Source organism: Myotis lucifugus, unplaced genomic scaffold (assembly GCF_000147115.1).
Source record: "Myotis lucifugus unplaced genomic scaffold, Myoluc2.0 scaffold_213, whole genome shotgun sequence".
NCBI classification, from domain to species: domain Eukaryota; kingdom Metazoa; phylum Chordata; class Mammalia; order Chiroptera; family Vespertilionidae; genus Myotis; species Myotis lucifugus.
In genome coordinates this window covers 302,196-315,310 of record NW_005871261.1, presented here as the reverse complement: position 1 = coordinate 315,310, position 13,115 = coordinate 302,196, and positions in this window count along the sequence as shown.

Genomic DNA, 13,115 nt, shown 5'->3' with positions numbered 1-13,115 from the left:
CATTTTACCTTCTGGAAGTGGTGAGAAATAAGGAGGCTGAGATGGTGTTGGACTTCCACCACTGGCAAGGTCCCTTTGGACTCTGGGACCCATCCATCAGTCCCTGCTTCCAAATTGGTTCATTTAGCAAATGTTTTCTGGGCCACAGAATGTGCCAGGCCAGGTGCTGAGAACACAGGGATGAGCAAAGCACAGGAAGGCACACAGGGAAGAGACAAAGTGAATTCAGTGTGATGGGGCTCCTGACAGAGGGAGGCACAGAGAAGGGAATCTGCTCCTGGTGCTGGGAGGTCAGGGAAGACTGGAATTTGAAAGACAGCCTGCAGTAGCCAGTAGGAGAAAGTCCTTATCAGACCTAAAACTGCCCTACCCCGTGGGCAGAGCTGCTCAGGTGGCTTCTCCCTGGAGGCTGGGCTTTCTCATCCTCATCTTACCTGATGCTCACCCGTGACAGCCACCCACCAGCTTCAGGGGTCCAGTGCCCTGGTCCCTTGTAGTAGTCAGGGTTCTCCAGAGAAATAGAACCAATAGGAGATATCTCTGTAAACATAATATCTATGCTTATTATAAAAATTAATTACAGAATATGGACCTGTATAATGTTAAAAACATCACCTCAGTCCCATTACCCAGAAGCAACTGTTATTACCATTTGAGTAATGCAATTACAGGTGTCACTTTATGTATACATAGAGAAAGAAAGATGGATAGACAGTTAGAAAAAAATAGAGACGTACTGTAATAATATGGATAATAGGATAACAAGTACCCTATTTTAAAATAAAAAGTACTGCATTTAATTTTACCTGACTTTAACAGTAAAAAAAAAAATTCAGTGGGGAAAAGGGAGCTGACCTAAGTGACTTTAAAAAACAGTTTTTGACTGGATACCTGAAACTAACGAGAAAACACTGCACACAGACACTGTGGTCTCATTCATTTGTTTCTCAGGGGCTCCAGGTTAGCCACCCTGAAAGCACTTCATGTATCCAAAGCAGAACAAATAAAGATATATATTCTAGACTATGAGAGCTAGGCTTTTCAATATCTGAGAAAGAAGTTACAAAGATGTAAGGGAGGAGACTAGAATGAATGCTGTGATGCTGAATTAGAGTCATGAGGCCAGTATGAACTCATATTTATTAGAATACTAGAGGCCCGGTGCACAAAATTTGTGCATGGGGGGGCGGGGCTCAGCCTGGCCTGTACCCTCTTACAATCTGGGACCCTTTCGGGGGATGTCCAACTGCCGGTTTAGGCCCAATCCATGAGGAATCGGGTCTAAACTGACAGTTGGACATCCCTCTCACAATTCAGGACTGCTGGCTCCTAACTGCTTGCCTGCCTAATCACCCCTAACCACTCACCTGCCTGCCTGATCGCCCCTAACTGCTCGCCTGCCTGCCTGATTGCCCCTAACCACCTCTGCCTCGGCCCCTGCCACCATGGCTTCATCTGGAAGGACATCTGGAAGGTCATTCGACTGTCCAGTCTAATTAGCATATTACGCTTTTATTATTATAGATGAACACAGGCAGATTCAGAGATATATAGAGTTCTGTGTGTATGCATGTATTTCTTAGTTCTGTCTGCTGAGAAGACCTGGAAACAGTGACACCCCAGTAATAACGAGCACACCCAGCACCCAGATTTTGATCTCTAAATACCATTCTCCAATAAAAAAGAAACAGGACTCCTGGAGAAATGGCTGATTCAAGGGCTGAAACAGAGAAAATGTGAGTCTGGAGCATCTTGTTCCAGAAAGTAAGAAAGTGCTGACAAAAAAAAAAGGATGTGGAAGGAAACAGAGGATATACAACAGCATAAGCCATTAGGGAACTGAAATTAAAACAATGAGATATCACTACACACCTATTAAAATGGCTAAAATCCTCCCTGACCAGTTTGGCTCAGTGGCTAGAGCGTCGGCCTGTGGACTGAAGAGTCCCAGGTTCGATTCCAGTCAAGGGCATGTACCTTGGTTTCGGGCACAACCCCAGTAGGGGGTGTGCAGGAGGCAGCTGATGGATGTTTCTCTCTCATGGATGTTTCTAACTCTCTATCCCTCTCCCTTCCTCTCTGTAAAAAAAACAATAAAATATATTTTAAAAAATGGCTAAAATCTAAAGCACTTACAACACCAAAAGGGGAGGATGTGGAGCAGCAGGAACTCCCATTCGTTGCTGGTGGGAATGTGAAGCATCATAACCACTTTGGAAGACAATTTGGCAGTTTCTCAACAAGTTAAACAGTTTTACAAAACAATCCAGCAGTTATGCTCTTAGGCATTTACCCAATTTATTTGAAAACTACGTCCACACAGAAAACTGCACACAAGTGTTTAGAGCAGCTTTATTTGTAATTGCCAAAATGTGGAAACAACCAAGGTGTTCCAGTAGGTGAAGAGATCAGTGAGTGGATAAACAAACAGTGGCACATCCTTGCAAAGGAATATTATTCAGCAGTAAGAAGAAACGAACTATCAAGCCTGAAGGGGACATTCAGAAGCTTCAAATGCATATGGCTTGGTCAAAGAAGCCGATCTGAAAAGGCTGCATGCGATATGATTCCAATGATATGAGCTCCTGGGAAAGGGAAACAATGTGGACAGGAAAAGCTTCAGTGGTTGCCAGGGCTTAGGGGGAGAAAGGGATGAATAGGTGGAACAAAGGGGACTTTTAGGGCAGTGAAACTATTCTGTATGAAACGTCTATGGACACATGTCATTATACATTTGTCAAAGCCCATGAAATATACAACACAAAGAGTGAACCCTAATGTAAGCCATTGCCTTTAGTTCATAATACTGCGTCAATATTGACTCATCAGTTGAGACAAATGTACCACACTAATGCAAGATATTAATAATAGAAGACACTGCGTGAGGGCGTGGGAGGGGTGACAGAGTATATGGGAACCCTCTGGACTCAATTTTTCTGTAAACCTGAAACTGCTTTAAAACGTGAAGTTTATTAAATTAAAAAGAGAGAGAGATAGAGACGATAAAGCTGCTCCCAATGGCCAAGGCTAGAATAATTTGAGCAATAAAGTAGATAATGATAGTGTTGATTGTAACCCAAAAAATAAAATAAATATTCATGAGTCCACACTGAAATAAACAAATAATTGACTAAACAAATAAATGGAGGAGGAGGGACAGATCTTCCTTCTAGAGAATTCCAAATAAGAGATGTAGAAGGAATGAGGCCAATACAAAATCACCATGAGAACGCAAGAGTAATAATTGCTGCGGCAAGATCCACTGACGAATGTCCCCAGAGTATCTCTCCTAAAATATTTATTAATTAATTACTGCGGTAGGTTTAATATATGTGCACAAATTCTTTCATACTCCTCCTTCTAGGAGGGGGGATGCGTTCCTCTCCCCTTGAGTAGGGGCTGGACTTAGGGACTAGGTTCTTTCAAATAGAGCAGTGGTTCTCAACCTTCTGGCCCTTTAAATACAGCTCCTCATGTTGTGACCCAACCATAAAATTATTTTCGTTGCTACTTCATAACTGTAATGTTGCTAGTTATGAATCGTCATGTAAATATCTGATATGCAGGATGGTCTTAGGCGACTCCTGTGAAAGGGTCGTTTGACCGCCAAAGGGGTCGCAACCCACAGGTTGAGAACCACTGAAATAGAGGATGGAAAGGGGAAATGGTTTCTTTTCAGAGAAACCTGGCTGACCTCACCTCCACCAAGTGATCAAGGTTAATATCTCCAGTAATAAGTCATGTTGCTATCATATACGTCCTGATATATGAGAATGGCGTTTTTACTCTTTTGATATTTTTCTCCCAAATCTAGATGTAGTCTCAGTCTAGTCACAAGAATACATCAGACAAACCCAGATGGAGGGGCATTCTACAAAATACCTGACCAGGACTCTTTGAAAGTGTCAAGGTCACAAAAGATGAGGAAAGGCTGAGAAAGTGTCACCCATCGGAGTGGACTGAGGACACACGACAGCTACATGCCATGTGCTGTCCAGGGTCGTTCCTGGAACAGAAAAAGGAGATTTGTGGGAAAATGTGAAATCCTAATCAAGCTAACAGTATTGTGCCAATGTTAGTGTCCTAGTTTAGATCAATGTGGCATGGTTATGTAAGACGTTAACCTTAAAAGACATGAGGGAAAGGGTTTATGGGGAACATTTTGCAACTTTTTTGTAAATCTAAAATTATTTCAACATAAAAAGCTTAAAAAAATAAACTGGTAACTTGAAGCAGAAGAAATCGCTAAATTTTAGATGAAACGTTTTGTTTTTACCACATACTTGTCCCGTAAAGATAAGAAACATAATTTTGTAAAATATTAATTGTGAGACTGGAATAATTATTTTTAAAGAGACATTTTTTCAAATGTACCCAAATATCTATTAATATTTTCTGTGAAAAAAATGAGAACATTAATACATTTACACTTCTTGCCACCTTCTTGACTCCATCTCCCAATTCTTATTAGTCTTATTAATATCATTACCTTATTGTTGATGTTTACAACATTTACACTGTGGTCTATGCTTCAAATTTGCAGAGATGTCTAGAGAGGTGTCTGCCGCCAGCCTGGTTTCCCCATTCATGTGACTGGAGACTTTTGTCTCGATGCGCATGTGATTCTGTCTTTTTCTTTTTTTAAAACTTAAATTCTTTATTGTTCCAAGTATTACATATGTTTCCTTTTCCCCCCATTGACCTCTCCCAGGCTGCTCCAGTGCATGCCCTCAGCCCCCTATTGTCTGTGATTCTGTCTTTATCCTTAAAGTTTTGCCACTTTATTAGAAGGCCACACTTGATGCTGATGGTCCTGAATCTATTTTGTATCTCCACATTCAAGTTTTCATTTTGGGAAAGCCTTTTCCCATTATGTCTAAATGCTTTTCATCATTGTTCCATTTGTTTTATTTGTCTTTTCAGGAACACTAAATGTGAAGTGTTGTATCTCTTTGGTCTGTCCGCCATGTCATTTAGTCTTCCCTATAATTATTTGTTATGGGCTGAGTTGTGACTCCCAGAAAGATATAGAAGTCCATACCTCAGAATGTGACCTTATTGGGAAATAGAGTTGTTGCAGATGTAATCAGTTAAGATGAGGTCATATGGGTTAGAATGGGCCCTTTATCCTTATAAGAAGAGGAGAGACACGAAACACAGAGAGAAGAATGGCATGTGAGGCTGGAGACAGAGATTGGAGTGTCACAGCTGCAGGCAAGGGCTGCCCATTATCATCAGAAGCCAGGAGTGAGCCTGGGGCAGATTCTCCCGGAGCCCTCAGAAGGAGCCTGTACTGCTAACACCTGGATTTCAGACTTCTAGTCTCCAGAACTGAAAGAAAATAAAATTCTGTTGTGTTATACCACCCGTTCATGGTACTTGTTACAGCAGTAACAAATACACCATTGTTTATATGTTTGTTTTACGAAAAGAAGGGAAATTTCAACTAAAATTGGAGTTGGTAAGGCCTGTAGAAGGCGCTCTCGTGCCCTACCACTGCATGTCAATTACACACACAGGTAGACATTAACACTGACCGCAAAAGGAAGAGGCTCAATAAAAGACCCCAAAAGGAAGAAATGTACATGTCTTGTACTCCCAAACGGGAAGTGTAGCTATTTACTACTCTAGCCAAGCGAAGAAAGATTTTTCTCTCGCCCAGCAATAAGCCCAGCCAATGGAAACTCCGTAGCTCAGCCAATGAGAAGCCATGATCATCTGAACACTTACTTTCCTCCAATGAACGCATTTTTCTCTTGCCGATTACTTCCTTGTCCCGCGTTTCTTTCTATAAAAGCTTTCCATCTTTATAACTCCTGAGTAGCTCTCTGCCTGCTAGATGGGGTGCTGCCCAATCTGTGAGTGGTCTAACAAAGCCAATCAGATCTTCAAATTCACTCAGATAAATTTTATTAAGTTTGTTTCTTTCCATTTATTTTTGTGTGCTTTTCTCCAGGTGTTTGCTATGTACCGTTCTCTGTTTTGTGCCGCGTTTATCCTGAGTTTTTCTTCTTTTCCGTGTGTCTTTCTAATTTCTAAATGTATTTGTTGCTTTCACTTCTTTCCTGAGTGCCGACAATTCTCTTTCTGTCTGTCCCTTCAGTCTCTTTAAGGAACCCTTGACATCTCTTAGCTCATTCAGAGAGGTCAGAGCTCTGCAGTCTCTGAGTCCATGGAGAGCCATGTGCTTGAACTCTCCCTCCGTTTTTGTTTTTTAGTAATTCCTCTTGTGATGTAAGCTCTTTGGCTTTTCTTCTTAGCTTCATAGCTTCATTCCCCCCCTCCCTCCCCCCCCCCCCCCGCCCAGTTCCATGATGTTCCTTTGTGATTCATTCATCTTGGAAAAGGCCAGCCATTTCTTGAAAGCTGATGTTGAACGGAGCAGGTAATGGGGGTGTGGGGGTGTGTGTGATTAGGTTTGTGCTCACTAAAACAATCTTACTAAATCCTTCATTTTCTTTCCCTGGAGCTCATTGCCTCTGACTCCACACCCCCACCCCACCCCCACCTCCCAACCCTCACAGTTTCAGCCCTAAGGCTTTTGAAACTCTCAGCAAAGACCTCTAGGCTGCCAGGCTCCAGAGTTGCATTTTGCAACTTCTTCATCTAGCAGTCTCCCCGCCCTGGGAGGTGCTGGGTGCTGGGCAGGGAGACACAGCAGGTCAGCAAGCTCCCTCCCTCCCCCACACCGCCCTGTGACATTGAACTGGGTCTGGATGGGGAAGTGCCCGATGCCTCCGTGGCCTAAACTCCGTCCAGCCCAGACTCAGCCCAGACTCCGTCATCCACCAGGCAGGCTTCTCAACTGTGCCTTCTGCAGGGATACCCTTTTCCTCCTCAGGTCTCGTGTCTTATTTGAGATCATATTTTAGAGCATTTAGTAGGTATACTTTCTAGTTTAATAAAAGATGGAGGTCTTGCTCTTTTTTTCCCCCCTCTTCCAAATTCATTGTTCCTTTTGTTGGGCTTTGGGTAAATAGGACTTTAACCTGCCATTTTAAACTCCTGCTTTCTTGGCCCCAGCCGGTTTGGCTCAGTGGATAGTGTCGGCCTGCAGACCAAAGGGTCCCGGGTTTGATTCAGGTCACAGGCACATATATTGGTTGCAGGCTTCTCCCCAGCCCCGGCCCTAGTCAGGGCTCTTGCAGGAGGCAACCAATCAATGTGGTTCTCTCACATCTGTTTCTCTCTGTCCTTCCCTCTCTCCCACTCTCCCTAAAAATCAGTGGAAAAATACCCTTGGGTGAGGATTAACAACAATAAAAAAAATAAACAATAAATAAATAAATTCCTGCTTTCTTGGAAAACCTGAAATAATGCCTTATTTTCCTCTTTTCTTACAGGCAACCCTATGGCATCCCTTGCTCCATTTTTCTCTATCAGGCCATACAATGCAGACAGAATGGAGGTGACTGCCGAAGGCCACACAAACGGTAAGGAGAGGAGCCAGGATTCCAACCCCAGGCACTGTGGCTCCACCCCTAAGAATGGGAACTTTGGGGGCGCAAGTTAATTTCCACTGGGCACTGCCTCCCCTATAGCTCCCAAGGAACCACTAGGCCAGTGGTCGGCAAACTCATTAGTCAACAGAGCCAAATATCAACAGTACAACGATTGAAATTTCTTTTGAGAGCCAAATTTTTTAAACTTAAACTATATAGATTGTTATTAACTTAATTAGGGTACTCCTAAGGCTTAGGAAGAGCCACACTCGAGGGGCCAAAGAGCCGCATGTGGCTAGCGAGTCGCAGTTTGCCGACCATGGCACTAGGCCATCCTTGCTCGCTTCTCAGGTCAGAGTCCCAGGAATAATCGCCAAGGGCTGCATGTGGAGAGGGGCTTGTCCCACTTCCTTCCATCAGCTTCCAGGCCTGGGGGAGGAGGGGTCCGTCAGCTCCCAGGAATCCTGGATATTGACTCACCTGGAGTATTACAGGAGTTGCTGTGAAAGAAATATTGTTTCCCAATGTAAATAAGCCCTTGGCACACTGTCCCAGCCACAACCCCACATAGGGGCATCAGGGGGTCCTGACCTTCCTACCTGGTGCCAGTACGCAGCCAAGGAATAGAAAACGGGCCTGCGGCATTGAGGGTGGGGACAAACCCCAGAGCCTCAGGCATTTCAGCCCGACTCTGCCAGTGATGGCCCGTGGGGCACCTTGGGAACCACTGCCCTTTCTCACCTCTGCCTGCATTTGTCCAGGGGGTGGGGTGGCCTGAAGGATCCCTAAGCCTGTGGGGTCATTAGAATGACATGGTGTCGGAAATAAATGCCCCAGTACTGCCTGGCTGGCATGCTATATTTAGGTGGGGGAATACCAGGTTGTGAAGGTTTGTTCATTATTATCCTATTTTATGCTATTAAGTGCATATACAATATGTTTATAGAAAAAATACTGGAGATGATTCTAGACTCTTAGCCATGGAGATTTCTGGGTGTGGAATTTGGGGTGGTTTTTATTTTCCTTTCTGTACTTTCTTTATAATGAGCATGGGGGAGGAACCTGGGCTGGGAGTCAGCACACCTGGGTTCTGGTCTCCTTTTGGCCCCTGACTTGCTAGGAGACCTTGGGCCAGTCCCTTCCGCCTGTGGCTCTCTGTTCCTCATACGTAGAATGAGAATTGGCCCAGTGCACTCCAGGATCCCATCTGGACTGGCTGCTCCCAGACTGGGGACTAGAAGTGTGTGCTTGGGGCTCTTTGCATCCTATGAAAATTTTCAAAAAATATCTGCATGCTTTCGTTTTGATGATAAGCTCTCAGAAATGAGCTTATACACATAAAACACTAAGAATTACGTCTGGTACATGGTAAACCCCTCCTTCTATGTGAGCTATTTTTATTAAGAAAAAAATGCTGTTGCCATTTTTCAAGACAATGCCTCTCTCGCTGTGATCATTTATAATGAAAAGACATTTTCCTAGACCAACACTGTGGTTCTTGGGCCAGTGTTTCTCAAATCAGAGCCTGCGTGCAGACCTCAGAGTTCCCCATGACACACTTTCTCTCGTAAAAGGGGGTTACATACAAATCAAGTTTGAATAAGAAATGTGGGTTTGGGGCCCCTGAAGAGCAGGAAATGTGGGCTCTGGATACCCCTTGTCTGCTTTTATGGCTTCCCTTCGGCTGGGGTGACTCGCTTTTTCCCGAGGTTGGCAGAGCCTTTGGAAACACACGTACCTTTCCCAGGAAAATGAGTCCCCGGGGAGGCCTCCGGCCCCAGGCTCACTCCAGCACCTGTGTTCTGTAACGTAGCCCTAATTGAAATCACATTAACATTATGATTCCATTACGGGGAACAAGAGGCTGGCTGCAGGAACGCGCCCCGGGAGGCCTAATCAGCTGGACTGGATCATTTATAAAGGGCTGTGCATCTGCTTGGAGCTCAGTGTTAAGTAAGGCAGACAGGGGCCTATTCATTATTAACAAGGCTTTATGCGTTCGGCCAGGCAGGAGTACAACACTGGCCGCAAGGGGAGTCTGACAGAGGAGACCCATGAAGGCAAAACTGCAAACCCCAGCCTGCCTCACCCGCTGGTGGACCTTGCAATTCCTTCACCAAAGTCTTGCCTGTGGCAGCTCCTCCTACTGATGGGAGAGTAACTTGCCTGAGGTCCCATAACTAATATGTGGTAGAGTCAGAATTTGAACCCAGGCAAGCTGGGTCCAGAGCCTCCATGTTTAGCCAAACTGCTATCCACAGTCCACCCCTTGGCACTTCCCACCTCTGCTGGGTTGGGCCCTTGACCACTCACGGTTCCAGCAACTTCAGATCCTTAAGGTTGTGATGTAAAGGAAATGGCTCTGGAAATCAGAAAAACAAATAAACAGAAAATGTGGTTGCAGGTTCAGGTTTTTCCATTCATTTATTTTATTCACTGCTTTAGTACCAGTCCTGTGCCAGGCACTGTGCTAGGTGCCAAATCTACAAAGGTAAATGAGACCCGGTCCTCCCTCCAGAGGATCTCAGAACTACTTGGGCATTTCCTGGTCTCTGTAGGGACCTTGTGCACTCAGCATGGTGCAGACGTGATCTTATTGACTCCTCACCTACAACAAATGAATCCTTAATTATAATGGAACTAGAGGCTTCGTGCATGAGATTCGTGCACTGCAGGGGGGAGGTCCCTCAGCCTGGCCTGTGCCCTCTTGCAGTCGGAGAGCCCTCGGGGGATGTCCAACTGATGGCTTAGGCCTGGTCCTGCCACTGCCACTGCACTCGCCAGCCATGAGCCCAGTTTCTGGCTGAGCAGGGCACTGACCACCAGGGGGTAGTTCCTCCATTGAGCGTCCGCCCCCTGGTGGTCAGTGAGTGTCATAGCAATCAGTCATTCTGCCGTTAGGTCAATTTGCATATTAGCCTTTTATTATATTGGATGTGTAAGAACCATAAATGGGAGATTAATAAACTATAAGTATTCCACTATATGGTATAAATATAAAGACTACTAAATTAATGAAATATGATTTGAGGCAATATTATATACTATTTAAGAATGCAGGCTCGGGAATCTGACAAACCTCATTCTAATCCCGGATTTGCTGCTTAACTGTTATGTTGATCCCTATCGTGTAATTTCCTCTCTCTGCGTCCACCCCTGCCTATTCCTTCTGCTTTGCCCTGTCCTGGGAATGGGGGGTGAGGTGAAAGGACAAGCAATATGGACATCTTGTATGAGTGGGTGTTGTGGAGTTGGCAAACATGGCTTGGAGTTGGAAAGAAAGTGCTGGTCAGTAGAGGGTAGTGGTTGAGAGAATGAGCTCTGAAGGTTTAGAAAGGCTCTGAAGAATAGCTCTGGTTCCAAGTCACGGTTCTGTTCCAATGACTGTGTAACCCTGGGCCAGTAACTCTATATCAGGACCCTCAGTTTCTACACCTGTAAAATGGGGACACTGGTAGCACTTCCCTTACAATGCTGTTATGAGGATTAAATGAGATGATGGATGTAAAGCACACAGCACATGATCTGAGACACGATAAGGGTTAAAAGCAAAATAAAACACTTCAGCTGCCATTTTAGAGACTATCCAAGGGTAATGGGAGCATACTTAAACCTCTAGCCGCTGTGTGACCTTAGGCCGGTCTTCCGGTCCATCCAAGCTGGTAAAATGGAGGTAGTAAAGCCAATCTTATAGAATTGAGAGGTCATAACACATGTGGCTATGTTTTGTAAATGGTGCCACCACACACAATTGTGCAATTCTCCTTACTGAGCACTGATTGTATACCAGTCCAGAACTCAGATATGGGATAGGGAGGAGGGAGACGTGGTCTCCTGTTCTCCAGGGGTACCCAGTTAGCTGGGGGAGGCATTGTAGCAACTCAGACTGCCCTGCTTGTGTGTGGTATCAACTAGGAAATGCAGGCCTTGGAGGGGAGACAGGGAGCCGACTCCTCCTGCCCACGGCATTTTGGGGACAATGTATTCACTGGGCATGAGCACGACCTCTTATGTGTCTTTTTTTCATCCCACATTTTACTGTGTGTGTGTGTGTGTGTGTGTGTGTGAACATTTAAGTTCTACTCTCAGCAAATTTCAATTATACAATACAGTTTTATCAATTATAGTTACCATGTTTTACATGAGATCCTCTCACCTTATTCATCTTATTACTGAAAGTTAATAGCCTTTTCCCAATCTCTCTATCCTTCTCCCCAACCCCTGGCAACCACCTTTCTACTCTGTTTCTATGAGTTTTCGATTCTAAATGTAAGTGACACCATGCAGCATTTATTTTTGTCTGGCCCATTTCACTTAGCATAATACCCTCCGGATTTATCCATATTGTCACAAATAACAGGATTTCCTTCCCTTTTATGGCCGAATAATATACCATTGTGTATGTAACATTTTCTTGATCCATTCACCCATCAGTGGGCACTTGGATTGTTTCTGTATCTTGGCTGTTGTGAATAATGCTGCAATGAACACGAGAGTCAGGTATCTCTTTGAGATAATGGTTTCATTTCCTTTGCTTGTATACCCTGCAGGGGAATTGCTCGATCTAGTCTTAGTTGTTTGAGAGACCTCCATACTGTTTTCCATAGTGGCTGCACCAATTTACAGTCCCACCAACAGTGCACAAGTGTTCCCTTTTCTTCACATTCTCACCAGTATCTGTTATGTCTTGTCTTTTGCAGAAAGGGCATCCTAACAGCTGTGAGGTGATAGCTCATTATGGGTTTGATTTGCATTTCCCTGATGATTAGTGATGTTGGACACGTTTCTTCTCTCCACGTTCAAGTAGGGCAATTTGTTCCCCTTCCCTCTAAGATACTGCGGACTCTGATCTTGTCCAAGGAATATTTTTCTAAAAACCACCCTTTATTATGAGCCTGTTCTAATGTAAGGCCCGAAATCCTAACATGCAACCATAACTGCTATGCTGGGAGGAACCTTAGAGGTGGAAAAACTGAGGCTCAGAGCGGTGAAAGGACTCGTTCCATGGTCCGTAGGTGGAGGCTTGGTCCGAAGGTGGAGGCTGCCTGATGTCAAGGCTCCAGCTCTCACTCACCAGGTTGAACTGACCAGCACCCCCTCCCTATCCCAAGGAAACATTTCCTGACCATAAGAGGCATCTCCCCCCGGCATTTCTTACTCCGATAATCAGAGATGAAGGCCTGGGATGGGTAGGGATACAGCCTACAACCTCCGTCCCTGGCTCAGACCTCACCCTGTAGTAGTGACTTTGGGTTATTTAATCTTTCTTCCCAATCTTTTCATGAAACAATAACAACACAACTACCCTCTATCTCAGTGATGGCGAACCTATAACATGCGTGTCAGAGGTGACACGCGAACTCATTTTTTTGGTTGATTTTTCTTTGTTAAATGGCATTTAAATATATAAAATAAATATCAAAAATATAAATCTTTGTTTTACTATGGTTGCAAATATAAAAAAATTTTTATATGTGACACGGCACCAGAGTTAAGTTAGGGTTTTTTCAAAATGCTGACACGCCGAGCTCAAAAGGTTCCGCCATCACTGCTCTATCAGGTGGCAGTGGGTTCTCAACCCTTGGGCTGCACATGAGAATCACCTGGGGAATCTTTTTAAAATCCCTGATTTCTGGGCCTCATCCTCCGGACATTCTGTTTTCTTTGTTACTA